Consider the following 25,555-nt stretch of genomic DNA (forward strand, 5'->3'; position numbering starts at 1 on the left):
CAGGAGCCAATGACGATTTACGCCGGTGGTGACGGTACGCACCGCCGCGGACGTGACTGCCATTTTCTATCTGTTCACTCACTTGATACCTGATCTTCGACAGGATAGGACCTACACTGCAAATGCTGCTGTGACCTCAGTATGGAAGAGACAATGGCTCATGTGTCTGGGGAAAGGGCCCCTGCCTTCACCTCGGAGGAGTTGGAGAAACTAGTGGATGGGGTCCTCCCCCAGTACACCCTACTCTACGGTCCTCCAGACAAACAGGTAAGTACACTGTGAGCATGCTGTATGGGCAATGCCTGTGTGGAGTGGTGTGGATGGAAGATAGGGGGTGGGAGAATGAGGCGTGCTTGAAACGACGGTGAGTGCATGTGCGTCATGGCAAGGGTAGGAACGCGGGGCAATGACTGTGATGGTCCAGACGGTTATATCTTCTCCTTTTCCCCTGTACTATTCCTGTAGGTCAGCGCCCACCAGAAGAAGGATATTTGGCATGCCATCACCAAGGAAGTCCGGACCCTGGGGGTCCATCAGAGACGGAGCACCCACTGCCATAAGAGATGGGAGGACGTTCGCTGCTGGAGCAAGAAGACGGTGGAGGCCCAGCTGGGGATGGCCTCCCAACGTGGGAGGAGTGCCTGTCACACCTTGACCCCCCTGATGTTCTGGATCGTGGTGGTGGTGTATCCGGAGTTGGAGGCGCGCTTGAGGGCATCACAGCAGCCACAAGGGGGTGAGTACACTCTCATTCAGCTCAATCAGCTCGCTTTGGAGGTGTCTGGGTGGGGAAGGTGGGCTGTGGGTTCCCCTAGGCCAGGGCGAGTTTAGTAGGCAAGGTCCCTTCATAAGGCAGGACATTTGGCACCCCACCCCACCAGCGTTCTGAGCCAAATATACCTAGTCAGGCTCGTGTGACTTCCATGTGTGCAGCAATCAGGCATAGGCCTTATACCCCATGTCCCTGAGATTAATTAGGGAACTCTAAGTGCACGGCGTAATGCAGAGGGCTTCTGTGTCTGTAGTGTCCGCCAACGGTAGTGGTACTGCATGCACTGAAGATGTCTTTCTTCTGTCTTTCGCCCCCTTTTTGTGGTCTCCCTGTTCTTGTGTGCAATAGCATCATCAGGCGGCGAACCAGTGGCACCGGAGCAGGAGGGAGTTGCATCCCACATGGCCCTGGAGGGCGAGACAATGGAGTCTGAAGGCACCAGTGGGACGGAGGGCGGGGGAGCTCCACGGCGGGGACAGGAGCTGAGACCAGTGACACAGACTCCTCCTCTGATGTGAGCTTCCTTGCGGTGGCGGGCCCCTCTGTGCCCCCCTCATCTACAGGTACAGCCGCCACCCTCCCTACCAGCACCGTCCTCCCAGCAACCCCTCAGCGTGTGCCCCGTGCCTGCTCACCAAGGAGGGTGGGCATCTCCTTCGCCCCAGACACCTCGGCCCCGGCCCCTGTCAGCCCTGCTGCCCTCAGTGAGGAGGCCATTGACCTCCTCAGATCCCTCACTGTTGGGCAGTCTACCATTCGGAATGCCATCCAGGGTGTAGAGAGGCAGTTGCAACAGACAAATGACTACCTGGAGAGCATTCATTCTGGTCAGGCAGCCCAACAGCGAGCTTTTCAGACTCTGGCCTCAGCACTGATGGCAGCCATTGTCCCTGTGTCCAGCCTCCCCCCTCCAACTTCCTCCACCCAGACCCAAACCCCTGTACCTCAGCCTATCCCAAGCACACCATCAGACCAGCATGCACCCACCTCAACACACAAGGGTAGCTCTGGCAAACATAAGCACCACACAGGCACTCACAGAAGCATCATACCCATGCAGACATACCAACAACCACTGCCTCCACTGTGTACCCCTCCTCCTCGTCTCCCTTCTCCCTCTCTGTCACATCTCCACTCACACCTGCATGCACTACATCTTCAGCCACTACGTCCATCACCAGCACACCCATCACCACACACCGCTCACATGCACTCACCACCCCCACTACCATTGACACATCCACTGTGTCCTCTCCTAGTGTGTCTGTGAGCCCACGTCCCAAGGTACACAAACGCAGTCACACACCCACCCAATAGCCATCCACCTCACGACAGCCTCCAGCCCATGCACCTTCACCCAAAGTCAGCAAACGTACACCTCCTACAACCACTACCTCTTCCTCCACTCTCAAACCCCCTCCATCTACCCGTCCCAGTGTGTCTAAAAAACTTTTCCTGTCCAACCTTGACCTCTTCCCCTCACCTCCCCCAGGGCACGCCTTTCCAGGTCCCAACCCAGCACCTCAGCCACCACATCAGCGGGAACAGTGGTGCCAGCAGTAATCAGCTTCTGGAGTGCGCCAAGCAGCAGGGCAGCCAGTGTGCCAAGGAGCCAGACCACGGACAGTCCCCCACCTCAGAAGCATAAGAAGTTGGCCACTGCCCGGAGGGGGAAGGCTAAAACACCTGCCACCAAGGGCCCTCCTAGGACTACAGTTGAGAGTGGGAAGAAAGCTGCGCCACCATCCAAGGTGGGGAAGGGGCACAGAAAGAAAGGCAAGTAGCCGCCAACCTGCACGGCAGACAAGACCGCCACCAGCACTGCTTCCCAGGACACCGCCGCCACCAGCACCGCTGCCAAGGACACCACTGCCACCAGCACTGCTTCCCAGGACACTGCCGCCACCAGCACCGCTTCCCAGGACACTGCCGCCACCAGCACCGCTGCCAAGGACACCGCCGCCACCAGCACCGCTTCCCAGGACACCGCTGCCACCAGCATCGCTGCCAAGGACACCGCCGGCACCAGCACCGCTTCCCAGGACACCGCCGCCACCAGCACCGTTGCCAAGGACGCCGCCGCCACGAGCAGGCTCACTGAGCCACCCACCAGCACCGCAGGCAAATGAGCGCCGCAAGCACTGCCGCTACTGAGGCCACCACGAGCAGGATGAAGCACTCTGGGCACCAAGCCCCCTCCAGAACCAGTGGAGATTCACATCCACTATATCTGTCCTTGGCAGGATGAAGCACTCTGGGCACCAAGCCCCCTCTAGAACCAGTGGAGACTGTTATCCACTTGAGAGACTGTGGCATTGCACTCCCCAGGATAAAGCAGTGGGCAAACCAGCCACTGGAGAGACTTGTGAGACTGTGGCTTTGCACTCCCCAGGATAAAGCAGTGGGCAAACCACCCACTGGAGAGACTTGAGAGACTGTGGCTTTGCACTCCCCAGGATGAAGCAGTGGGCAAACCACCCACTGGAGAGACTTGAGAGACTGTAGCATTGCACTCCCCAGGATGAAGCAGTGGGGAAACCACCTACTGGAGAGACTTGAGAGACTGTGGCTTTGGACTCCCCAGGATAAAGCAGTGGGCAAACCACCCACTGGAGAGACCTGAGAGACTGTGGCATTGCACTCCCCAGGATAAAGCAGTGGGCAAACCACCCACTGAAAAGACTTGAGAGACTGTGGCTTTGCACTCCCCAGGATAAAGCAGTGGGCAAACCACCCACTGAAAAGACTTGAGAGACTGTGGCTTTGCACTCCCCAGGATAAAGCAGTGGGCATGGAGCCCCCTTGTGGATCTGGCCTCATGCACTCATCCGTCTGAGGTGTCCCCCCTTCCCTTCCCCCTGAGGTGCCTGTTGTATTTCTATCTGAATCCCCTGCAGTGTTCTCTCCGTTTTGATCGGGTATCTTGTGTTTTTTGTGCATTTTGGGCCCAGTGGTCCACTGACTATGTATGTGCAGTACATGGACTTGAATTCTTGGTGTATATATTTGTTAATATTGTATATATATATTTTCGAGTACTGGATTTTAATTGATTACAATTGTTACAATAATTTCCTTTTGTCTTTGCATTCTTCCGGCGGGGGTTGGGGGTGTAACTGTAATGCATCAACATGTATTTGTGTGCGTGTTGTAGTGGGTGAGGGTGGTGGTGGGAGTTTTGCATGTTGCGTGTGTGTGTCACTCTCTTTTCCCTTCCCCCTCCCCTGTGTCGTAGGTGCAGTACTCACCGTGGTCTTCGCCGCCGGCGTTCGTGTTCCTGGTAGAGGATCAGCAAGACAAATGCAGGTAGAATATGGAGTTCTGGCTCCATGGCGTCCTGGTTCCTCGTGGGGTGTGTAGAGGTGAGCGTTTTCCCTTTTAAGTCCTGTTTCCGCCGTGTTTTTGTTCGCGGTGAATCCGCCCCGGAAAGGTGGCGGATTGGCCTGTTGTAATAACGTGGGCGGTACATTGTCTTCCGCCTGTCTGCTGGCGTTTACCGCCGCGGTGTTTGTTTGTACCACCCTGGCGGTCGGTGTGTTAAAGTGGCTGTCTATGTTGGTGGTTTCCGCCTTGTTCGTGATTCCATTTTTTTTCCCGCCAGCCTGTTGGCGGTTTTACCGCTGCTTTAACACCGACCACCAGGGTTGTAATGACCACCTTAGTGCAAAAATCAACAGTTCCTGGGGGAGGTAAGTAAAGGTTAGATTGTGAGGTAAGTAAAACACTTACAAGTCTCAGTTCTGGGGCATAGGCAGCCCACCGTTGGGGGTTCAAGGCAACCCCAAAGTTACCACACCAGCAGTTCAGGGCCGGTCAGGTACAGAGGTCAAAGAGGTGCCCAAAACATATAGGCGCCTATGGAGAACAGGGGTGCTCCGGTTCCAGTCTGCCAGCAGGTAAGTACCTGTGTCCTTGGGGGGCAGACCAGGGGGGTTTTGTAGAGCACTGGGGGGGACACAAGTAGGCACACAAAACACACCCTCAGCGGCACAGGGGCGGCCGGGTGCAGTGTGCAAATCAGGCGTCGGGTTTTGCATAGATTTCAATGGAGGGACTTGGGGGTCACTCTAGCGGTGCAGGCAGGCACACGGGGGGCTTCTCGGGACAGCCACCACCTGGGCTAAGCAGAGGGTCGCCTGGGGGTCACTCCTGCACTGAGGTTCGGTTCCTTCAGGTCCTAAGGGCTGCGGGTGCAGTGCTGGTTCCAGGCGTCGGGTCCCTTGTTACAGGCAGTCACGGTCAGGGGGAGCCTCTGGATTCTCTCTGCAGGCATCGCTGTGGGGGTTCAGGGGGGTCGTCTCTGGTTACCATGGGCTCGCAGTCACCGGGGAGTCCTCCCAGAGGTGTTCCTTCTCAGAATCTCGAGCCGGGGCGTCGGGTGCAGAGTGAGAAGTCTCACCCTTCCAGCGGGAAACGTGCAGTCTTTGGAAGTTGCTTCTTTGTTGCAAAGAAGTAGCTGGTTTTGAGCAGGGCCACTGCTCACTGGAGTTTCTTGGTCCTTTAGTCCAGGGCAGTCCTCTGAGGCTTCAGAGGTCGCTGGTCCCTGTCGGATGCGTCGCTGGTTGCAGGTTTTCGAAGTTGGAGACAGGCCGGTAGGGTTGGGGACAAAGCAGTTGTTGTCTTCCTCCTTCTCTGCAGACTTGTAGGTCAGCAGTCCTTCTTGTTTCCTCAGGTTGCAGGAATATAGTTTCCTAGGTTCTGGGGTGCCCCTAAATACTAAATTTAGGGGTGTGTTTAGGTCTGGGAGGGCAGTAGCCAATGGCTACTGTCCTTGAGGGTGGCTACACCCTCTTTGTGCCTCCTCTCTGTGGGGAGGGGGGCACATCCCTAATCCTATTGGGGGAATCCTCCAAACTCAAGATGGAGGATTTCTCAAGGCAGGGGTCACCTCACCTCAGGACACCTTAGGGGCTGCCATGACTGGTGGGTGGCTCCTCCTTGTTTTTCTCATTATCTGCTCCAGCCTTGCTGCCAAAAGTGAGGGCAGGGGCCGGAGGGGGGGGGTATCACCACTAGCTGGGATGCCCTGGGGCGCTGTAACAAAAGGGGTGAGCCTTTGAGGCTCACCGCCAGGTGTTACAGTTCTTGCAGGGGGAGGTGAGAAGCATCTCCACCCAGTACAGGCTTTGTTGCTGGCCACAGAGTGACAAAGACACTCTATCCATGTGTCCAGCAACATGTCTGGTGTGTGGCAGGCTGGCAGAAATTTGTCAGCCTACACTAGAAGTCGGATTGGTATTCAGGTGGCCTCTCTAAGATGCCCTCTCGGTGTATGTTATAATGAATTGCACACTGGCATCAGTGTGCATTTATTGTGCTGAGCAGTTTGATACCAAAATTCCCAGATTTCAGTGTAGCCATTATGTAACTGTGGAGTTTGTGTTTGACAAACTCCCAGACTATATACTCTTATGGCTATCCTGCACTTACAATGTCTAAGGTTTTGCTTAGACACTGTAGGGGCATAGTGCTCATGCACAAATGCCCTCACCTGTGGTATAGTGCACCCTGCCCTAGGGCTGTAAGGCCTGCTAGAGGGGTGACTTACCTATGCCACAGGCAGTGTGAGGTTGGCATGGCACTCTGATGGGAGTCTTTTTCTCCCCACCAGTATACACAAGCTGTGAGGCAGTGTGCATGGGCTGGGTGAGGGGTCCCCAGGGTGGCATAAGACATGCTGCAGCCCTAAGAGACCTTCCCTGGCATCAGGGCCCTTGGTACCAGGAGTACCAGTTACAAGGGACTTATCTGAGTGCCAGGGTTTTGCCAATTGTGGAGGCAAAGGTACAGTTTAGGGAGAGAACACTGGTGCTTGGGCCTGGTTAGCAGGGTCCCAGCACACTTTCAATCAAAACTTAGCATCAACAAAGGCAAAAAGTTAGGGGGTAACCATGCCAAGGAGGCATTTCCTTACAAAGTGGCAGTGAAATTACACATAGAGGCCTGTAATGGCAGACCTGAGACATGGCGAAGGGGCTACTTATGCGGGTGGCACAATCAGTGCTGAAGGCCCACTAGTAGCATTCAATGTACAGGCCCTGGGCACATCTGGTGCACTTTACTAGGGACTTAAAGGGGAAATTAAATATGCCAATTGGGTAAGAGTCAATGTTACCATGTTTAGGGGAGAGAACACAAACACTTTAGCACTGGTCAGCAGTGGTATATTGTGCAGTCATACAACCAGCAAAAATGAGATAAGAAAATGAGGGAGGCATGCAAAAAGTTGAGGAAAGACTATGGAAAGACTAAGGCTGTCAAGTCTAAAACATACATATATACAGCCTCTTTATCAACACTCTTTCACCGCTGGCCTGTTGACATGTCCCTCAAATTATATTCTGTCTACCCCAACAGTAGGTGTAGCCCAGGCAGATACAACCATTTGATACTTCCACTTTGAATTATTGTATTTTTCGATGGCACATGTGCATCTACTCTTAATAACTTAATAAAAAACATTCTCCAAGTATTGGACTTGTTAAACACTTTACATCTTCCAAAAAGGGTACAAACGCGCACCTTGATAAAATCATGACATTTATTGAAATCTGAAATTTTGACTTAGTCTTATAAATCAGCTTTGGCAAATACCTAATTCTATGGAAAACAAGCACCAATAAGTAAAGTAGTAAAAGTGTACATATATATGACTGCGCAAATTGACGCTTGCTTTATGGCACATAGGATTGAGGTGGTCATTCCGACTCTGGCGGGCGGCGGTTGCCGCCATTTGCCCGCTACGCGGTCAAAAGACCGCTGCCGGCATTCTAACCTTCCCGCTGGGCCGGCGGGCGCTAACCATGTTAGCGCCCGCCGGCCCAGCGGGAAGGAGGCCTGCAACACAGAAGCCGGCTCCGAATATAACTGCCGGTGTTGCGGGCGTACGACGGGTGCAGTTGCACCCGTCGCGCTTTTCACTGTCTGCTAGGCAGACAGTGAAAAGCTTCATGGGGCCCCCAGGTGCCCCAGGACACCCATTCCCGCCAGCCTCTTCCTGAAGGCTTGCAGCGCTGCCCTGGTGGATTCGCCCAGCCGGGGGAAAACCGGCGGGAAACCGCCGGACCCGGTTTTCTGACCGCGGGTTTACCGCCGCGGTCAGAATGGGCTAGGAAGCACCGCCAGCCTGTTGGCGGTGCTTCCGTCATTCGTGGCCCTGGCGGTCTTGGACCGCCAGGATCAGAATGACCCCCTGAGTGAAGTTATACGCTATCTCCTGCCCTTCTTGTCTTTGGCTGGGACTGAGAATTGCTGGAAGAACTGCATTAGTCTTGCACTTTAACGTGAGTCATGGCTGAGCGTAGGCTATTATGGGAGCAGGCGGCAGCTGAACTATTTGATACTATTCGGGACCCAGATATCACTACGTCTGTCAACACAAGATTACGGGCAAGTAGTAACATTATTAAAGACTTGGAGAAAGCCCGTATTTCGGAATTGAAAAAATGGTGGGAAATGACATCACTCACCAAATACATGGAAAATGATAGGGTACCTAGAGGATTACGTATTTTGATAGTACCCACTTTAGGGGATATGGATCCAGATCTATTAGAAGAATGGAGATCTCATACTGCTGCCTGTTCCCGTAAACTAATTGGCACTCTCATCACACAAGCAAAAAGACTAATGGAGGCACAAATGGAAATTATTGAAACCTCGCTTAAAGAGCTTGAGGGCATTCCGAATCAGCAGGGAGTTCCAACATTATTAAAAAAATGGAAGTATGTATTAAAAAGAAGGAAGATGAAATAAAGACACGCAAAGCTCATAAATTCCTCAGAGACAAGTTGGATTACGATCATGATAAAATTTACACCTTCGCTCGGAAATATGATAATTTGAGAATTCAGGACAAAATGGAGATCAGAGAGAATGTGAATATTCAGCTTACAGATGTGAGCAATTAGCCACGACACATACAAGCAAAAACAGAGGGCGAGTGCGAGGAGGTACAAGATGAGGCGGAGTCAGAGGAAAAAACAACAAATATCTAAGATAAATAAGTACAGTTCAACCAATCCTGGTGTGGAAAAAATCTAACATTGTTGTGAATATTTCCAAAACAACTCTCACATCCAATCAGCAACGGATATTAAATTTAGAATTAAGTTTTTGTCCCGCCTTAGAGTGGGATTATGTTACAACTCGGATTGAACTGTACAAATTTGTCCGTAAATTACGCCTTATGAAACATTTTTCCAGCAAATCTCCTATGTCGGGATTGAGTATGCAATAGGTTAATTCAATACCCTCAGGTTTCACTAATGAAGATACTTCAGCATTGATTTCCATTAATGATTTAGCAGAAGAAACCATAGACAAGAGTACTATCCATAATATTGAGCGTGAGGATGGAGAAATTTTACAAACGTTGGGTTTTACTATCAATCACACCGAGAATAGTATGATGAGACCTTCCAGTAGATTTAACCCCCAGCTACCAAGTGGCAATCTAATTGAGCTATTCCATGAACTTACTGTGGGTGACATAGACACATTTCGTATGAATTGTAAAATCAATAACATTAAATCAAACAGAAGGTTTTCAAGTCACTTTAATGTAAGTGATTGGAAAGATTTGAATTCCTTGAAAGCCAATAATTCTATAATCATCAAACCTTCTGATGAAGGTGGCAACATTGTCATTATAGAAATGGATGATTACATACAGGAAGCTCAACGACAATTAATCAATGAATGCCACTATGAAAAACTGGGAATGAATTCGACTGGACAATATCAGAAGTTATATCATGATCTTTTGGAACAATGGCGGGGTGAAAGTTTGATTGATCAAAATGAATATTTGTATATAAAAACTGACTTTCCAAAAAACCCTTGCATTTACTTCCTGCCCAAAATCCATAAAAATCTACATCATCCCCCAGGGCAACCTATTTTCAGCATGAATTCGTCTTTACTGGAAAATACTTCAAGATATCTGGATCTATTTTTATGTCCATATGTCACTGAACTTCCATCATATCTATGTGACACTAATGACTTTTTGAATAAAATTCATAATATCTTTGGCAGAGGAGTTACTTAATGGTTACGATGGATGTTGCCTCGTTTTATACATCGATAAAGCATGAATTTGGTATTGAGGCATTCAGATATTTCCTCAAAACAAGTCCCTTCGAATTTTTTAAGCACAACAAGATGTTGATATTCATGTTCTCGTTGTGCCTTACACATAATGTTTTTATATTCAACAACAAATTCTACCTCCAAAAACAGAGCACAACAATAGGTGCTTCTTTTGCCCCTACTTATGCTAATCTCTACATGGTATGGGGGTAGAAGGAGATAGCTTGGTCAGAGGCGCACAATAGATTCATGGATAAGGTTGTACTATGGGTACGATACATTGACAACTTGTTTCTGATTTGGGATGGGGAAGAAGAATTGTTATTGCAGTACATTGATTCACTGAACAATAATCAGTTTAATATTCACCTTGAAGCAGTTTGGAGTAGAGAGTCCATTGAGTTTTTGGATGTCCAATTGTTCATTAAAAATTATACTTTGATGACTACAGTTTATCGTAAACCGACTGCCAGCAATTCTATATTGCATGGTAATAGTGTCCATCCCCAAGCTCTCAAATGGAGCATACCCTACAGTCAATTCCTGCGAGCTCGCAGGATATGTTCTGAAGATGAGGGTTTTGAAATAGTTATGGAGGATATGCTCCAGAGATTTCTTAGGAGGGGTTATCCTTATAAAATTCTCATTTATGCCTGTAATAGGGTGAGAGGTAAAAGTAGAGTTGAGTTACTTTTAAAAAATAAGGCTCAGTTTGATAGCTCTGATGTTGATCAGACATCGCCCCCCAGACTGTTTCTAGAATGTAATCGACAACATAACATCTTAAGAGGTATTCTGAAACGCAATTGCCACATATTACAACAAGACCCGGAGATTAAGAACAAAATTGGTCAACATCCTCAGATTACTTTTCGCAAAACTAATTCTTTGAGAGATCATTTAACGAGGAGTCTTTTTGTCCCAATGGATAACAGGTCATGGCTATCCAAAACAAAGTCTAGGTTTTGTTAAATGTGGCCATTGCAAGACCTGTAACTATGCACGAAACACTCAAAACTATGTAACATTTGATGGCAGGCAATGTGATATTAAGGAAAGAATCACATGTGACACCCAGTATGTTATATATGTAATTGAATGTTGTTGTAATAAGAAGTATGTTGGTAGTACCATTCATAAACTTAAAACAAGATTTTTTCAACATTTGAGAGCCATCAAGAATCAAGACAGAACATATCCATTGGCTAAACACTTTTGGGAGGTGCATGGCGGTGATTGTAGTACATTAGGGGGGTCATTCCTACCCCGGCGGGCGGCGGGCGCCGCCCGCCAGGCGGTGACCACCAAAAGACCGTACCGCGGTCAAAAGATCGCAGCGGTCATTTTGACTTTCCTGCTGGGCTGGCGGGCGACCGCCAAAAGGCCGCCCGCCCGCCCAGCGGAAAAGCCCCAGCAGCGATGAAGCCGGCTCCGAATGGAGCCGGCGGAGTTGCTGGTGTGCGACGGGTGCAGTGGCACCAGTCGCGAAAGCAGACACTGAAAATCTTAATGGGGACCCGTTCCCGCCATCCTGTTTCTGGCGATGAAAACCGCCAGAAACAGGATGGCGGGAAGGGGGTCGGAATCCCCATGGCGGCGCTGTGGAGGATTCCCTGGGGCAGGGGAAAACCGGCGGGAAACCGCCGGTTTCCCTTTTCTGACCGCGGCTTTACCGCCGCGGTCAGAATTGCCCCTGAAGCACCGCCAGCCTGTTGGCGGTGCTTACTCCGTCCCCTGCCCTGGCGGTCCATGACCGCCAAGGTAGGAATGACCCCCTGGGTGTCTATGGCACCAAATCAATCAAACTGGGCCCAAGAGCAGGTAATAGAGTATCCAAATTAAGACGAACAGAATCAAGAATTATCCTTTTACTAGGCTCTGAAAATCCATGGGGCCATAATCTTGATGCTGAACTCCATTTACATGTATGATTGTTTACATTTAACTATTGCATTATTGTTATCTTTTGAATTTTGAGAATTGACCTTTGATGTCTTTCACTTTGGGACTGCTATTATATCCATGCCTATTTTAAAATATGTGAAATATGTGAAATATTGTAAAATATATGAAGGACTAAGGCTATCAGTCCAGTTCGCATCCATTAAGTTATGGTGATCCTTTATATATAGAGTTATTGTCTCTGGGGATGTATTGTTTTGCACTAGTGTCTAGTGCTACACATTAGCACTTTAATTGCACTTTGCACTTAGGCTATAGGCCTGTGTATACATTGGGAATTTCTAAGTGACCCTCATCATATAGTGGAACCATAAGGAACATCATGGGATGATTTGATTCATGTGAATCCGAAAATTTGGATGCGATATTAAGCTGTGATGAATAACGGAGATAACCCATTTTTCTATCGAATAATTCACCTGTTTTTTGTTACGGCAGTTTTTAACATGATTATTTATGGAAGGATTATTTATTAACATTGACATCTCATGAAGTGGTAATATCATTGTTTAAAGAAAAAGGAAAACTTTTTTTTTATATTAATACATTTTGTAGACAAGATATTATATTGCTATATGTAAATGCTGAAGATATTATGGTAATGGAAGATGATTGTTCGATATAACCACACTAGATATGTAAATATGTTGCAATACTACTCTGCAATATTCAAATCTTAATATCAATCTGCTTCATAATATTGAACTGCATGTTAACCTGTTGCTTTTTTATAGGTATTCTTATGCTGGGGTTAATTATATTGTTTGGATTGTATGATTGTATGGATTGTATGATGTTTCCGTTCCAAGATGGCGGCCACTTTTGAAATTTGACACTATGATGGAAATAGATGGCGGTGCACGGGCGGCACCTTTATAATGGTGATATATGGGGGGGAAACATGTCCTGTTGAAGGTGTTTTGCCAAAACGCATTGAGACTTTTTTTATGGAAGATAGCGTTTTTACTTCTTACATGCATACAATAAAGCAGCGGATTCTATGAGAAAGTATTGGTCTCTTCAATTGCAGATACGGATTGATCGTATACTTTGTTATGGTGCAGCTGGTTTGATGAGATGTTCTCATCGTTTTTGGAAGATATATATATATCTTATATATATATAAAATATATATAATATATATGAAAATATATATATAAATATATATATATAAAGTATATATTTTAAAGCCACACTCCTCAGCTTTGTGCAGGTCATTTGAAGCAGTGGCATCTGACTTCAGCTTGACCTCTATTCACAAGTTGAACTGGAGCTTCATGAAAGAATTTTAATCATTTTACATTTAACTTGTGTGGGACACCTACTAAGGGCTAGTGGACCCTTCATCAAATATCTTTACCTATTGGTTGGCATTTTGCTTCATCCTACCAAACCCCATAGCATTAGGCAGTGGGCATTTCACTGGGACAACAACATAGTGCAACTCAAAAAACAGCTTCCCAAAAATACAGTTGAGTAGTATCTTCGATTACCTATATATATACTAAGACCCGGGTTTACTAACATTTCACGTAACACAGGAAGGGAAGTTGCTGTGCTGCATTGCTGCATCATGGCGCAAGGGTGCCTCTGTTGTGTTCAGGTTTGTTTTTGTGCAGGATACCTTCACCCACAAAGACTATCATTTGCCTTTGTTTCCTGTGTGTGTGTGTGTGTGTGTGAGCTGCAGTACACATGCAAAGAGGAACAAAATGAGGAGAAATAAAGATATTTCTCTTAGTTACACCAGCCTCGGGTAGGCACACCATTGTGGTGCAAACCTATGTTTACATGTCTTTGTAAATATAGGTTTCCATCAAAATACAGGGAACACCTTTGCCCCACCTACGTAACGCCTACCTGACATAAGGTAATGCAAGGGAGCACAAGAAAATAGCCAGAAACGTAATCTTCGTACTGAGCAGATTTTTGGTGCCAGCAAAAAAGCTGCCATCTGCAAGATATTACTATTATTTTAATATTCCATGCACAACCACTATTGCATTTTAAAGTTATCTATCCTAATGAACTGAAGAACAAGAGAACTCAGATAAAGTTTTTGTTCAGGAATTCTACCAAAGAAGCAGTGGTTGGGTCTGGTTTTAAGAACCATACTTTATAGTATCTTATCGAAAAGATGATGTGACTCTAAGCTGCCTGCTCATTTTTGTCCATTCTATTTTATCTTTTGTAATTATTTTAAGTAATTAAGTACAATCAACATACGTACATACAGACCTGTCCTATTGAAGTCAAACACAATTTATTAGCGTAGCATAAGTGAATATGTGAATATGTTCATTGTTATGTTGAAGCCACAGTCCCTCCACTTTGTGAAGGACATTGATGCAGCAGCATCCTACTCAAGAGAGACATTTAGTAACAAAGAAAGCTATTGCAGCTTTGCAACAGATTTCCTAACCAGTTGCTTCTGACTTGAGAAGGACATCTAGAATGTTCTGAAGGACTGCAGTCTTATTAAAGGTTTCACACTGCTTCTCCTGACTCCAGAAGGAAATATAGTAATCACTGAGGTACTGTACCTATGTGAAAGTCCAGAGTGGTTGGCTTTGCAAATGCTTGTCTTCGAATGGTAAACTAAACTATCAGTAGCAGAGAGGGGTGTGTGCATGCTTTCAGGGGAGGCAATGGACTCTCCACTCCTTGATGATAAACAAGGCTGATTGCTTACTTACAGGGTTTTAAAAATGGCTCAAGGACAGGGCCTATGGCTGCAAGGTAATAATGATTATATATAAACATCTACTAGCCCCGGCCATGTCAGAAAAGATACCTGGACAGATGGGCTATAAAGCTTGGCGGGGATATATCCCCCAAATACTGCAAAGGCTAATATGATGAAGCTTTCACCTCTGTCCAGAGAGAAAAAAAACCTTGGAGAAATCCAATTAAGATTCTCAGGCCCATATTTATACTATTTTAGCGCCGCTTTTGCGTAATATTTTAACGCGAAAACAGCGCAAACTTACAAAATGCAATTGTAAGTTTGCACCTACTTTGCATCAAAAAAACTACGCAAATGCGGTGCTAAAAAAGTATAAATATGGGCATCAGTTCTTTATATCATACTCTAGAAAAAATAACTAAATAGGATTAATCAAAAGCACATACGTTTTGGAGGAGGTGTGGAGCCGCTGGCACGCTTCTGCCTCAAGTTGCATAGATATTGGGAGGAGATTTTCAAATAACTAGATTTGACTTTTGAGATACAGATTCTGGGGTATCCTGGAATAATTCTTCTGGGTCTGGCATTTGTGGGCTATATATGCCACAGATCCTTCAGAGGGAAATAACAAACAGTAACAAAACCACAACTCTATAGGCTGTCTTTTTGCACTTGGCGAGGCCTGCAGTCCAGGCACTTATAGACTGGATACACAAGCTGTAGGAAATTCTTCTCAAAGGGAAAATTACACTATTTCAAGAGGACAGACTGACTGAAGGCATAAGAGATTGTCTGGGGCCTGCTCATTAAGATTCTCTTCTGGGAACATAGAGTTAACTTGTCCTTTATTTCTCTGTCTGATTCCAGAAGATCTTGATCATTTTACATAGTGAGATTCCCTCAAATCTTCCTTTTTTTACACAGTGACTTGGGCTTTCAAATTACATAGAACAGCATTGCTAAATCTTTATAGCAGGCATCCTGTAGCAGTGAAAGAAGAGAGGCGTGTCTTTCTCTGGCAATACCCAAAGACAAACAGGAACTGCACAGATAAGAAAAGACGTGCTCCTTCAGTGCCATCTTTAAGGGGTACCTCACTATGAGGCAAGCAGCAATTGAGGGGTCTACCCCTAGCCCACCGTGACAGGGCTGAAGCAGACAGGAAGGACTTTGGAAGGCATAGGGTATTGCCTCTTTAGGTCTGCGACAGTAGCTGTAGCGCACAAGAGGACCATTCTGCTTTGTTGGCCAGGTACCATTGTTCTAATCCAGGTGCTAATAACATGTATTTTTGGATTCTCATGAATATTTTATCCGTTTGGACTCCAAATTTGTCTAGATCATTTTCCTGTCAATAAAATACTACTGGCCAGGGTTCCAGCGGTAAGCTCTCTGCAGTGATTCTCGAGAGGCTTGCTGGGTGTGGTGCAAAGAGACTGATTTAATGGGCTACTTTAGAGGAATCATACAACCCTTCAACAAACTCAAATCATGAAGAGGCCCTTTATCCACCTAATCTTAGATATACATGGGGTGTTCAATTTATACCAGAACTCTGTTGTTCAAAACTACAGAAATGTAGGGCTTCCCAGATGATCACCCTTTTGGGTAAGTAACAAAGGCTTCATTAATTGACCATTTAAGGAAATGGTCCCTTTATTTATTTTCATGTATTTCATAAAGGCTAGAGCTGGGAAACAAAATGGAGTCAGATGAGACACATAAAATGGACGCTTATCCATTTCCTTAAGTGTTATTTTGTGAACTGGTAGCTTTATGCATGGTAATGTGTTGAGCCTTGATGTAGCAGAAATATTAGTACTGTTCCTCATGTCACAGAGATCATCTATACTTGAAAATCCATGCATTATGGTAATCAAAGTACTACTAGTTTGATTGTAGAATGACGCACTGAGAAGTCATGTTAAATATCATTCGTTTAGACTGATGTTAGGGAAGTTTTGAAGTTTTATTAAATGTTTGAAGAATTAAAGTGACATTATGTTACTAATTACTCTGTAAACTAATAGTATTGAATTTCTTATAATTATTGTTTTAAGTATGTGTGTAAAAGTAGAGAAATGCAGTTCTATGTTATACTGATTGAAATGTATTAACAGAGTTATTTCATTTAAAGTTACTGTGACATGAATGCTAACAGAGAGTTATTAATGCAGAGTTTATAGTTTGCATATTGAAATGTGTTTTACTAGAATGGGTTAATGTGCTGTGTTAACTCACTTGCATAAGAAAATGTCAAGTCATCTTGCTAATGTGTACCTTTCTTTCAGATTTTGTTACTATGAGAAGACTAGTTTGGTAATACATGTCTATTGTTTTACACATAGAAAGTTGTAAGCATTTGACCTTGAATATACAACATTCTGGACTGTGGACTACTAATTTAAACATTTGCTTCAATCTCATGAGGAACTACATGGATGGATACTGTTCTCATGACCGACTTAGGAAAATCAGAGGGTGTTTCAAGTTGGAGTCGTAGGATTGATTTCTATTGGATTGTGTCCCTTCAATGTCAAATGAACTGTTGCCTTGACGAATCAGCTTGTCGTACGAAAGTTTGATATGTCAATGTCCAACTGGAGTTTGGTCAGAGATTCTCCTGAAGATGAGAAGCTGAACCCCTTTTGCCCTGTATCCAGAATGCTGAGCCCCTTGGAGAGGAATCTTCCCCTTTGCTTTGTTTCTTTAAAATGCTTTATTTCGACTTAGAGATTTTCTCCCTATTCCTTAAAGAAGACTCTTGACTGAGCTTCTGACACTTCAATGCTTTCCCTTTTTACCTACTTGTTGCCCACCTTAGTTAATAACCTATTGCCCAAGATGATCTTTTCTCAAATTCTTTTTGTTCATTTTATTTTTTGCCCTCATGTGTTCCACCCCACACGTTTTCCCCGATTGGCAAAATTGTAGGGTATTCCCATGCCCAGGTAAATTGAGCTTGATGATTTGAACTGCCTGATGCATGTTAAATCTGAGCAACATTTACTTTCAGTCCATCAAAATATCTTATTGATGCTTTGTATTGTCTTTGTGAAGTTCCTTGTTTTTCTAATGTTACTTCACCTGAACTTATTTTGATGCCTTGGGCAACCGTTGGTGATTCTGTATCTTTATAACTTTGTCTTGTGAATTGTCTACATAACCCTGTGCTTAAGTTTGTAATAAATCACTTAACTTTATTCTTGACTGAAGTTTTCCTTGTATGCCACATTGGTCATGTGTAATTTAATTTAATTGTGTTGAAAATTTGTTGAATGGTTTTACTGCCATCATATGCAGGGTCCAAAGATCCTTTGACCTCAAAGAGCATTGATTCCTGTGAAGGATGAAAATGCTCCAGGAGCTGTCATAGTGTACCAAATATTTCCTAGTTAGAAAATGTTTGCTTTTCATTTTGCAAAGAAGTAGCATTATTCAAGGTGCATCCTAGTTTACACGTAAGGCCTATCAATGTGCTTTTTTCTGTGAAAGTAGTCATTTTAGTTACTCTTTTTACAGAATATCTTTTCCATTTTTATTATACATGAAGTAATTTTATTGTTCTTCAAGAGATTATTTGTGACTTCATTCTTCAGTCTGTCCAGTCATAGGTTACATTTGTAGGTCACAGCTATGCTTGGTGACTTTTTAATATATATCGTGATATCCTCTTTTGCATGTGTGTTGTATAGATTGCAGAGTATAGCTGTTTGTGAATGTATTTCTGACAACCAGTCTCACACAGTATATTGATGCTATTTGTCTAACAAGTAGGACCTATGTCACTGCTCACAAAGCACATGACAAGGAAGGGTATATTATCAAAAGGTTTAAGGATGTACAAAATGTATGAGACCAAATTAAAGGTCCTGGACCTGCATCCACATGCTTTCTCAAGGTTAAACTCTTTTCTTTTGTGTTTTTTAAGGAGTGTTCCTGTGATGTTCTGGACTCCAAAATCAAGAGGAGGCCACTACGCAGGTTGCCTATTCTTTTTTTTTTTTTAATTATTTAAAAATGTGCTTTATTTAACTCAGCTCAAGGTACAATACACATGAATAATCATGATAATTCAGCTTGGCATAACAGATACTGTGTACATCCGTCATGTTTACCACTCCCATCCAAGTTTTACAATTTTTGGCACTTTTACGGCCCAAATCTTGTTTCTTTACCACATATCGGGTAATCAGTGTCTATACCCCATTTCACCCAGTGAGCACAAGTGTGGTGTTTTCAGCCTCATGTGCCCCCTGGCTGAGGTCCAGGTTTCCCATATTTTTTCCCCACTTCTTTGGACAACCCCGGCTCTGATACACTACCCTCTCTGGCCCTTGACACCGGTCTAGGTCAGGCTCCGACTGCTGCACTATTGGCAGAGCTGGGTGACCCCAGAGTCTCGCTATGTTTAGCTTATTTTGCTTATTCTTAATCTCTGACCTCAAGCAACATGATATCCCAGCACAAAGCGGCATTAACTTACTTTGCACTAGTAAAAAGCTATCACTTAATCAATACATCTTAGCTTTTTTATTTACACTAGCAGCAAATGTAACCTTGTAGTGCCACATTATCTATCAGCTTCCTTGTGTCTTGAACGTGACACTAGATCAATGCCTTACATGGCTGTGTATGGGAGGACTTGGATATGATGCAAGGTGTTATAATAAACCTATCTAACAGATAGTGGAGCAGAATTCTGTCTTGTGCCTTGAGGCACCAACTACATATTTACAAGCTTTTCTAAGTGGAGCTTGCGTTTCGTAGTATTTCAGTGCGCACTGTGCACAGTCCACTAGCTATGCCGGATCAAATGTTCCCTCTTATCTTTATGCTGCATTTTGCAACCATTCATTTAGTGGGATAGTGCCCTTCTCTCTAGCAAACCTGATGAACTAGGTAATCCCAATGGTGAGGAAACAGAAGAGAAGAAAATAAGTCTTCTCTTTCTACCCCCTATTTCTAGAATAAGCTTTTCTTAATTTTGACTGCCCCCTACAATTAACTCTCAGAAAACATCCCTGTTACCTATTCCCTGCCCTATACAATTGACGTGGTTCTCCTGCTGTCACTTCCACCAATTCAAGTATTCAACCATTATGATTTGAGATGTATTTTATAATGAAAAGAATGTACCTCACAGATTGACCAACACGCTTGGCGGTCACCCTGGATTTCTCTTTACTAGTAGTTCTTTCTATGCTAGTACAAGGAGGTCCTATCACCTACATTACAAAGGATTTGTTTGTGTGGCCACTGCTGTGCACTAATGCATCCCTCACACCTTTTGTCGTGGGTTCATTTTAGCACCTTATTGGGCACACATATTTTAGCTTTGTTTACGCCTGCAGCCTGTGCCCTTTTACCCAGATATATGCTCTGATTTTATATATTCATTTTAGTTCAGCCTGCTTTTCAGTGGAGATGTTTCATTTTCCTAATCAGTTATAATTCTACGAAAGCGATATTGTTTTTTATGCACAACATTTTCACAGTTGCCCAAGGTTGACAAGAACAGGACATGATAATCTATCACAAGAGTGCGCCGACAACTAACACTTAGGCACATACTCATGTCAGGCCTGTTTCACAGAACACAAGCACGTTTTTATTATAAAAACATCATACAGGACTGAGTAGGTTAGAGAGGTAGTTCCGGCCAGGATACCCATCCACACTGTATGACATTTCATTGCAGACCTCAGCCTTGTCTCTGCAAACAACCAAGGTTACGGCTGCAGACCCCTGTTATCCGGCAATGGGGATGGGTGCTCCTTCCATGGACTAAGGCCTTGATTTCTACTTTTTGACGCAAACCTGCGTTACTGAAAGTTTGCGTCAAAAAGTATACCGCCGGCTAGTGCCATTACTGGAAGCCAGCCAGGCGTCATATTTAAGCTATGACGCTAGCCGACAGTAAGGCCTAGTTATCCTCAAAATTATTGATGCTAACCGGGTGGGGGAGACGTAGGGAATCTGGAGGTTGTGTGTGAAAGAATGGTGCTAGTCAGGTTAGAGTAAAAAAAATGACTCTAACCTGATTAGCGTCATTATTTCCACGCACAACCCCCATGGACATGACTCCTGTCTAAGTAAAGACAGAAGTCATGCCCACCAGCCCAATGGACTTATGTCCCCTGGGCATGGCCATTGGTCACAGTGCCATGTAGGGGGGCCCAAGTTAGATGTTTACATGGTTTCTGGTCATGGAAAAAGGCCCACAGGTCCCCTAACACCTGCCCTGACCCAGGCGTTAAATAATGGTGCTAAGCCAGCTTAGCTCCATTATTTAAGGCCCTCCTCCTCCTGTGCGTGATTTTTCCACAGGAGGATAAATAAGGCGCTAGGGCCTTTGAGTAATTTTTTGCCCAGGAATGCCTACCTTGCATCACATTGACGCAAGGTAGTTTTCCGCAGGCAAAAAATTACTTTAACTCCAATATTTTTCCGCTAGACGTGACTAGCGTCAAAATATAAATATGGATTTAAGTTTGCACTGGATTTGCATTAAAAAAATGACGCAAATCCGGCACAAACAGAGCATGAATATGCCCCTAAGTACTGACAGATTGGGCTATCACCGGTATGCATTTGCTAGAAGCTAGTTGATAGGGAGGATTCATATGCACCTGTTTATTCATGTAAATTTGGATTGTTTATTTTCTTGTCACTGGTCGTAGCAATGTTAACATTGCTATGCCTCATTTTACTAATAATTGCAGCTCGTATATCTTATCATTGATAGCAGTCTTAAAATATATTGAAAACTATGCTGCATTTCTGTCTTTTGCCCACATGTGTGTATGAGACCTTTTGTTAACGAGAAACAGGTGAGATTTGCCGACCACGACTTCTCTGAGAGGTCACCGAGTGTCATGCATTAGGCTGCCACAAATCATCTTTATTTTGTAGGTTTTGGTGAGGTGCTGCTAGCTAGCTGAAAGGGTTAGGCCAACAACAGCCAACAGGTGTGGAATTGGCTCAGTTATCCACATGCGTTGGTCCGAATGTAGCAGTCTCGTTCCAATGACAAGAGTCTTACAACACTTTCCCTATACTCTGTTTGAATTTATGTCTGGATTCAGAGTTAACTGGAGGAAATTGTTTCTGATGCCTCTGCCTAAGGCCATATACAGACAAGATTTCCAACAATGGGGACTTTCAGTGGAAGGGAGATGGAGCAAAATCTTCCTCTGTAACTATTTATACAGATCTTTCAAGAATTGTTAAATATAATTTTGATCAATCAACTGACGCAGTCAAGAAAGATTTAGAAAGGTAGTAAACTGAATTTTGTATTATGGAAAAATAGTTTCTGTACCAAGAAGTATGGCTGACCTAAACGTATTTATTAATTTACCAGTACAGACTCTTATAAACTTTTGCTAGAGTCAGAAACCGCTGTTCAAGCTGTATTCTGAGTAATATCCAATAAAATCATAGTTGTTCCAGTTTGATTGCAGGCTTGTTTGTAGTTTTTAATTGTCAGAGTTTTTGATGGTATCATGGGTGCGTTGTATGTGAAAAAATTGAAGTCAGCATTATCAACATATACATTAGATATGCCTACATATATAAATGTATATATATCTTTACACACATATGTGTGTGTGTATATATATATATATATATATATATACATATATATATACATATATATATATATATATATATATATGTACATATATACAAAATATACTGCAAAATTTATGCGCACAAAACCATAGAAATTCAGCGGTTAGAGTTATTTCAAGTAACTACAAGTCGTGCCCTAAGATAATTATAACTCACGCCCTGCCATGCACAGTTTTGTCATCAATAATTTTCCTGGAAATGTTACAGTGATATTATCAATGATGTCATAGAAGATGCCATGAGTGATGTAATATCTGGGGTAATTACCAGTGTATGGCGAGGACGCAAGTTATAGTTTCCTTAGTGCGCAATTTATAGTTACTTGAAATAACTTGAACAGCTGAATTTCTATGGTATTCCTATTTCCTAACTATACCATCCCTTGTTTTTTTTCTTTTATCGGTATTTAGGGTAGTTCACTCTTAGGCCTTTATAACTTTTTGTCTACATAAGCTACCCATGCCAAATTTGATTCCTTTTTTCCAACATCCTAGGGATTCTAGAGGTACCCAGAGTTTGTGGGTTCCCCTGGATGAGACCAAGAAATCAGCCAAAATAAAAGCTAAAAGTTTGTTTTTTAAACAAATGGGAAAAAGGGCTGCAGAAGAAAGCTTGTGTTTTTTCCCCTGAAAAGGGCATCAAAAAAGGGTTTGTGGTGCTAAAATCACCATCTTCCCAGCCTTCAGGAACAGGCAGACTTGTATCAGAAAACCACATTTTTCAAAACAATATTGGTATTCTACTGGGACATACCCCAGTTTTACTATTTTTTGTGCTTTCAGCCTCCTTCCAGTTAGTGCCAGAAATGGGTGTGAAACCAATGCTGGATCCTGGACAGCTAAACATTTCTGTAAAGTAGACAAAATTCTGAATTCAGCAAGGGGTCATTTGTGTTGATCCTTCAAGGTTTTCCTACAGAAAGCAACAGCTAAAATAAAAAAAAATATTACAATTGAGGTGAACAATAGAGCCATTTCAGTCCACTTTTTCTTCTATAACTTTTTCCAGCTATGGCAGATCTTTGAAAGCAATATACCGTTACGTCTGCTGGACTTTTCTGGTTGCAGGGATATATAGGGATGGTAGGTTTATCAAGAACCCTAGGTACCTCGAGCCAATAAAGGAGCTGCACCTTGCAATGGGTTTTCATTGTATACCTGGTATACAGCCATTTATTTGGTGAAATATAAAGAGTGAAAATAGGTATCAAGGAAACCTTTGTATTTCCAAAATAGGCAGAAGATAAGGTGTTGAGAAGCAGTAGTTGCACATCTCTAAATTCTGGGGTCTCCATATTAGCATGTGAATTACAGGGCATTTCTCAAATAGATGTCTTTTTTACACACTGTCCTACACTTGGAAGGCAAAAATGTAGAGAACGACAAGAGCCACCACACTTGTTCTTCTATTCTGTGTTCCCAACAAAAATGGTACCTCACTTGTGTGGGTAGGCCTAATACCAGTGACAGGAAACGCAACATGGACACATCATATTTTTACATTGAAATCTTACATGTTTTTTGGAAAGTGCATAGCTGTGGATTTTGGTCTCTAGCTCAGCCGGCACCTAGGGAAACCTATCCAACTAGTGCATTTATGAAAACTAGACGCTTAGGGGAATCTAGGATGGGGTGAGTTGTGGGGCTCTCACCAGGTTCTGTTACCCAGAATCCTTCACAAACCTCAAAATTTGACCAAAAGAACACTTTTTCCTCACATTTTGGTGATAGAAAGTTCTGGAATCTGAGAGGAGCCACACATTTTCTTCCACCCAGCATCCCCCACATCTCCTGATAAAAATGGTACCTCACTTGTGTGGGTAGGCCTAGTGCCTGCAAAAGAAAATTCCCCAAAAATACTATGTGGACACATCAAAATTATGAAATATAAAACTACCTGTTTTTGCAGAGGGGGGTTGGGAATCTGCGTTTTTGGTCCTGGGTTTGCAGCCATCTAGAGAAACCTACCAAACCCAGGCATTTCTGAAAACTAGACACCCAGGGATGTCCAGGGAAGTGTGACTTGCGTGGATCCCCCAGTATTTCTTACCCAGAATCCTCGGCAAACCTCAGGTTTAGCCCCTTAGTCTCCTGATAAAAAGTATACCACACTTGTGTAGGTGGGCCAAATGCCTGTGACAGGGAAGAGCCAAAAACATATCAAAATTGAGGGGGAACCAAAGCGGGTCCAAAAGGGCGGGTTGGAAAACTGCTGGGTGGTAGGAATTTTGTGGATTGCTATAGATTCCAGAAGGTCCATCACAAAAATGTGGGAAAAATGTGTGATTTCAAGCAAAGTTGGAGGTTTGCAGGGCATTGTGGGTAAGAAAATGGTGCAGGTGCATGTGAATCACAAAACCGTGGACTCACCCAGCTGTTTCATTTTCAGATGTGTCTAGGCCTTGTAGATTTTTCTACATGGCAGCGTCCCAAAGTCCAAAAAGTGCAGCCCCCACCATTCCAAGTGGGATGATTTTGAGAGTTAGACAAGCTATCATGGCCCAAATGTAAAACCATAACCCAAAATAATCTTTTTTTTTTTATTCCCTGGCATCTAGTAGGCTTTCTGCCTCCCCTCCTCTCCCCCCAGGGAGTGGATATGGGGTAATTGCCCCATCTGTCTACCGGTGGGCAGAACAACTTTGTCCCCATTTATTTGAGGTGGGGGTTCCCCCACCCTCTTTTTAAAAAAAATCAATTCTTACCTGGTGTCTGGTGGACTTTCTGCCACCCTTGGAGGTAGGTGGGCCTTAAAAAAATAGGCCGGCAGAAAAGGCTAATAGTAATGTGCCCCCATGTGGAACGACCCCAGCCCAAGAGGCTGCACCCCCAAACAAAGCACTCACACCAATCCCTGGTCCATATGCGTTTTCTGACCCCGCGGGTAGATCGGCCTAATAGAAATAGGCCGATCTGCCCCCAAGGGGGCCAGAAATGGTCTAAAATAAATTTACCCCCTCCAGGGGAGCGACCCTTTCCTAGGGGTTCACTCCCCATCTGTAAAAAATAAAAAGAATATAAATCCCTGGTGCCCAGTGGTTTCTGCCCCGCTTGAGGGCTGATCAACCTAATTAAATAGGGTTATCTGACCCCAAGCTGGGCTGAAATGGCCTTAAATAAATTTGCCCCCCAGGGCAGTGACCCTTGCCTAAGGGGTAGCTTCTGTTGCGTGAAATTAGCACAAAAAACGAATTCCTTGTGTTTAGTGGTTTCTGCCCCCCTTAGGGCAGACTGGCCTAAGAAAAATAGGGCGATCTGCCCCCAAGGTGGGAAGAAATGGCCTAAAATAAAACTGCCCTCCAGGGGAGTGACCCCTGCCTAAGGGGTCGCTCCCCATCTGTAAAAAACTAAAAATCCATGGTGTCTAGTGGTTTCTGCCCCTCCTGGGGGCAGATCGGCCTAATT

The 25,555-nt window shown here is 44.4% G+C and overlaps 1 protein-coding gene across 1 annotated transcript in view; it reads right to left on the reverse strand.

Annotated features, from left to right (window-relative positions):
* The window catches only part of LOC138293969 (peroxiredoxin-like), a 166,414-nt gene that overhangs the window by 29,621 nt on the left and 111,238 nt on the right, over nucleotides 1-25,555 (reverse strand). The gene's annotated exons all lie outside the window — the stretch shown is intronic.

The sequence above is a fragment of the Pleurodeles waltl genome, chromosome 4_2 (assembly GCF_031143425.1).
Source record: "Pleurodeles waltl isolate 20211129_DDA chromosome 4_2, aPleWal1.hap1.20221129, whole genome shotgun sequence".
Taxonomy (NCBI): Eukaryota; Metazoa; Chordata; class Amphibia; order Caudata; family Salamandridae; genus Pleurodeles; species Pleurodeles waltl.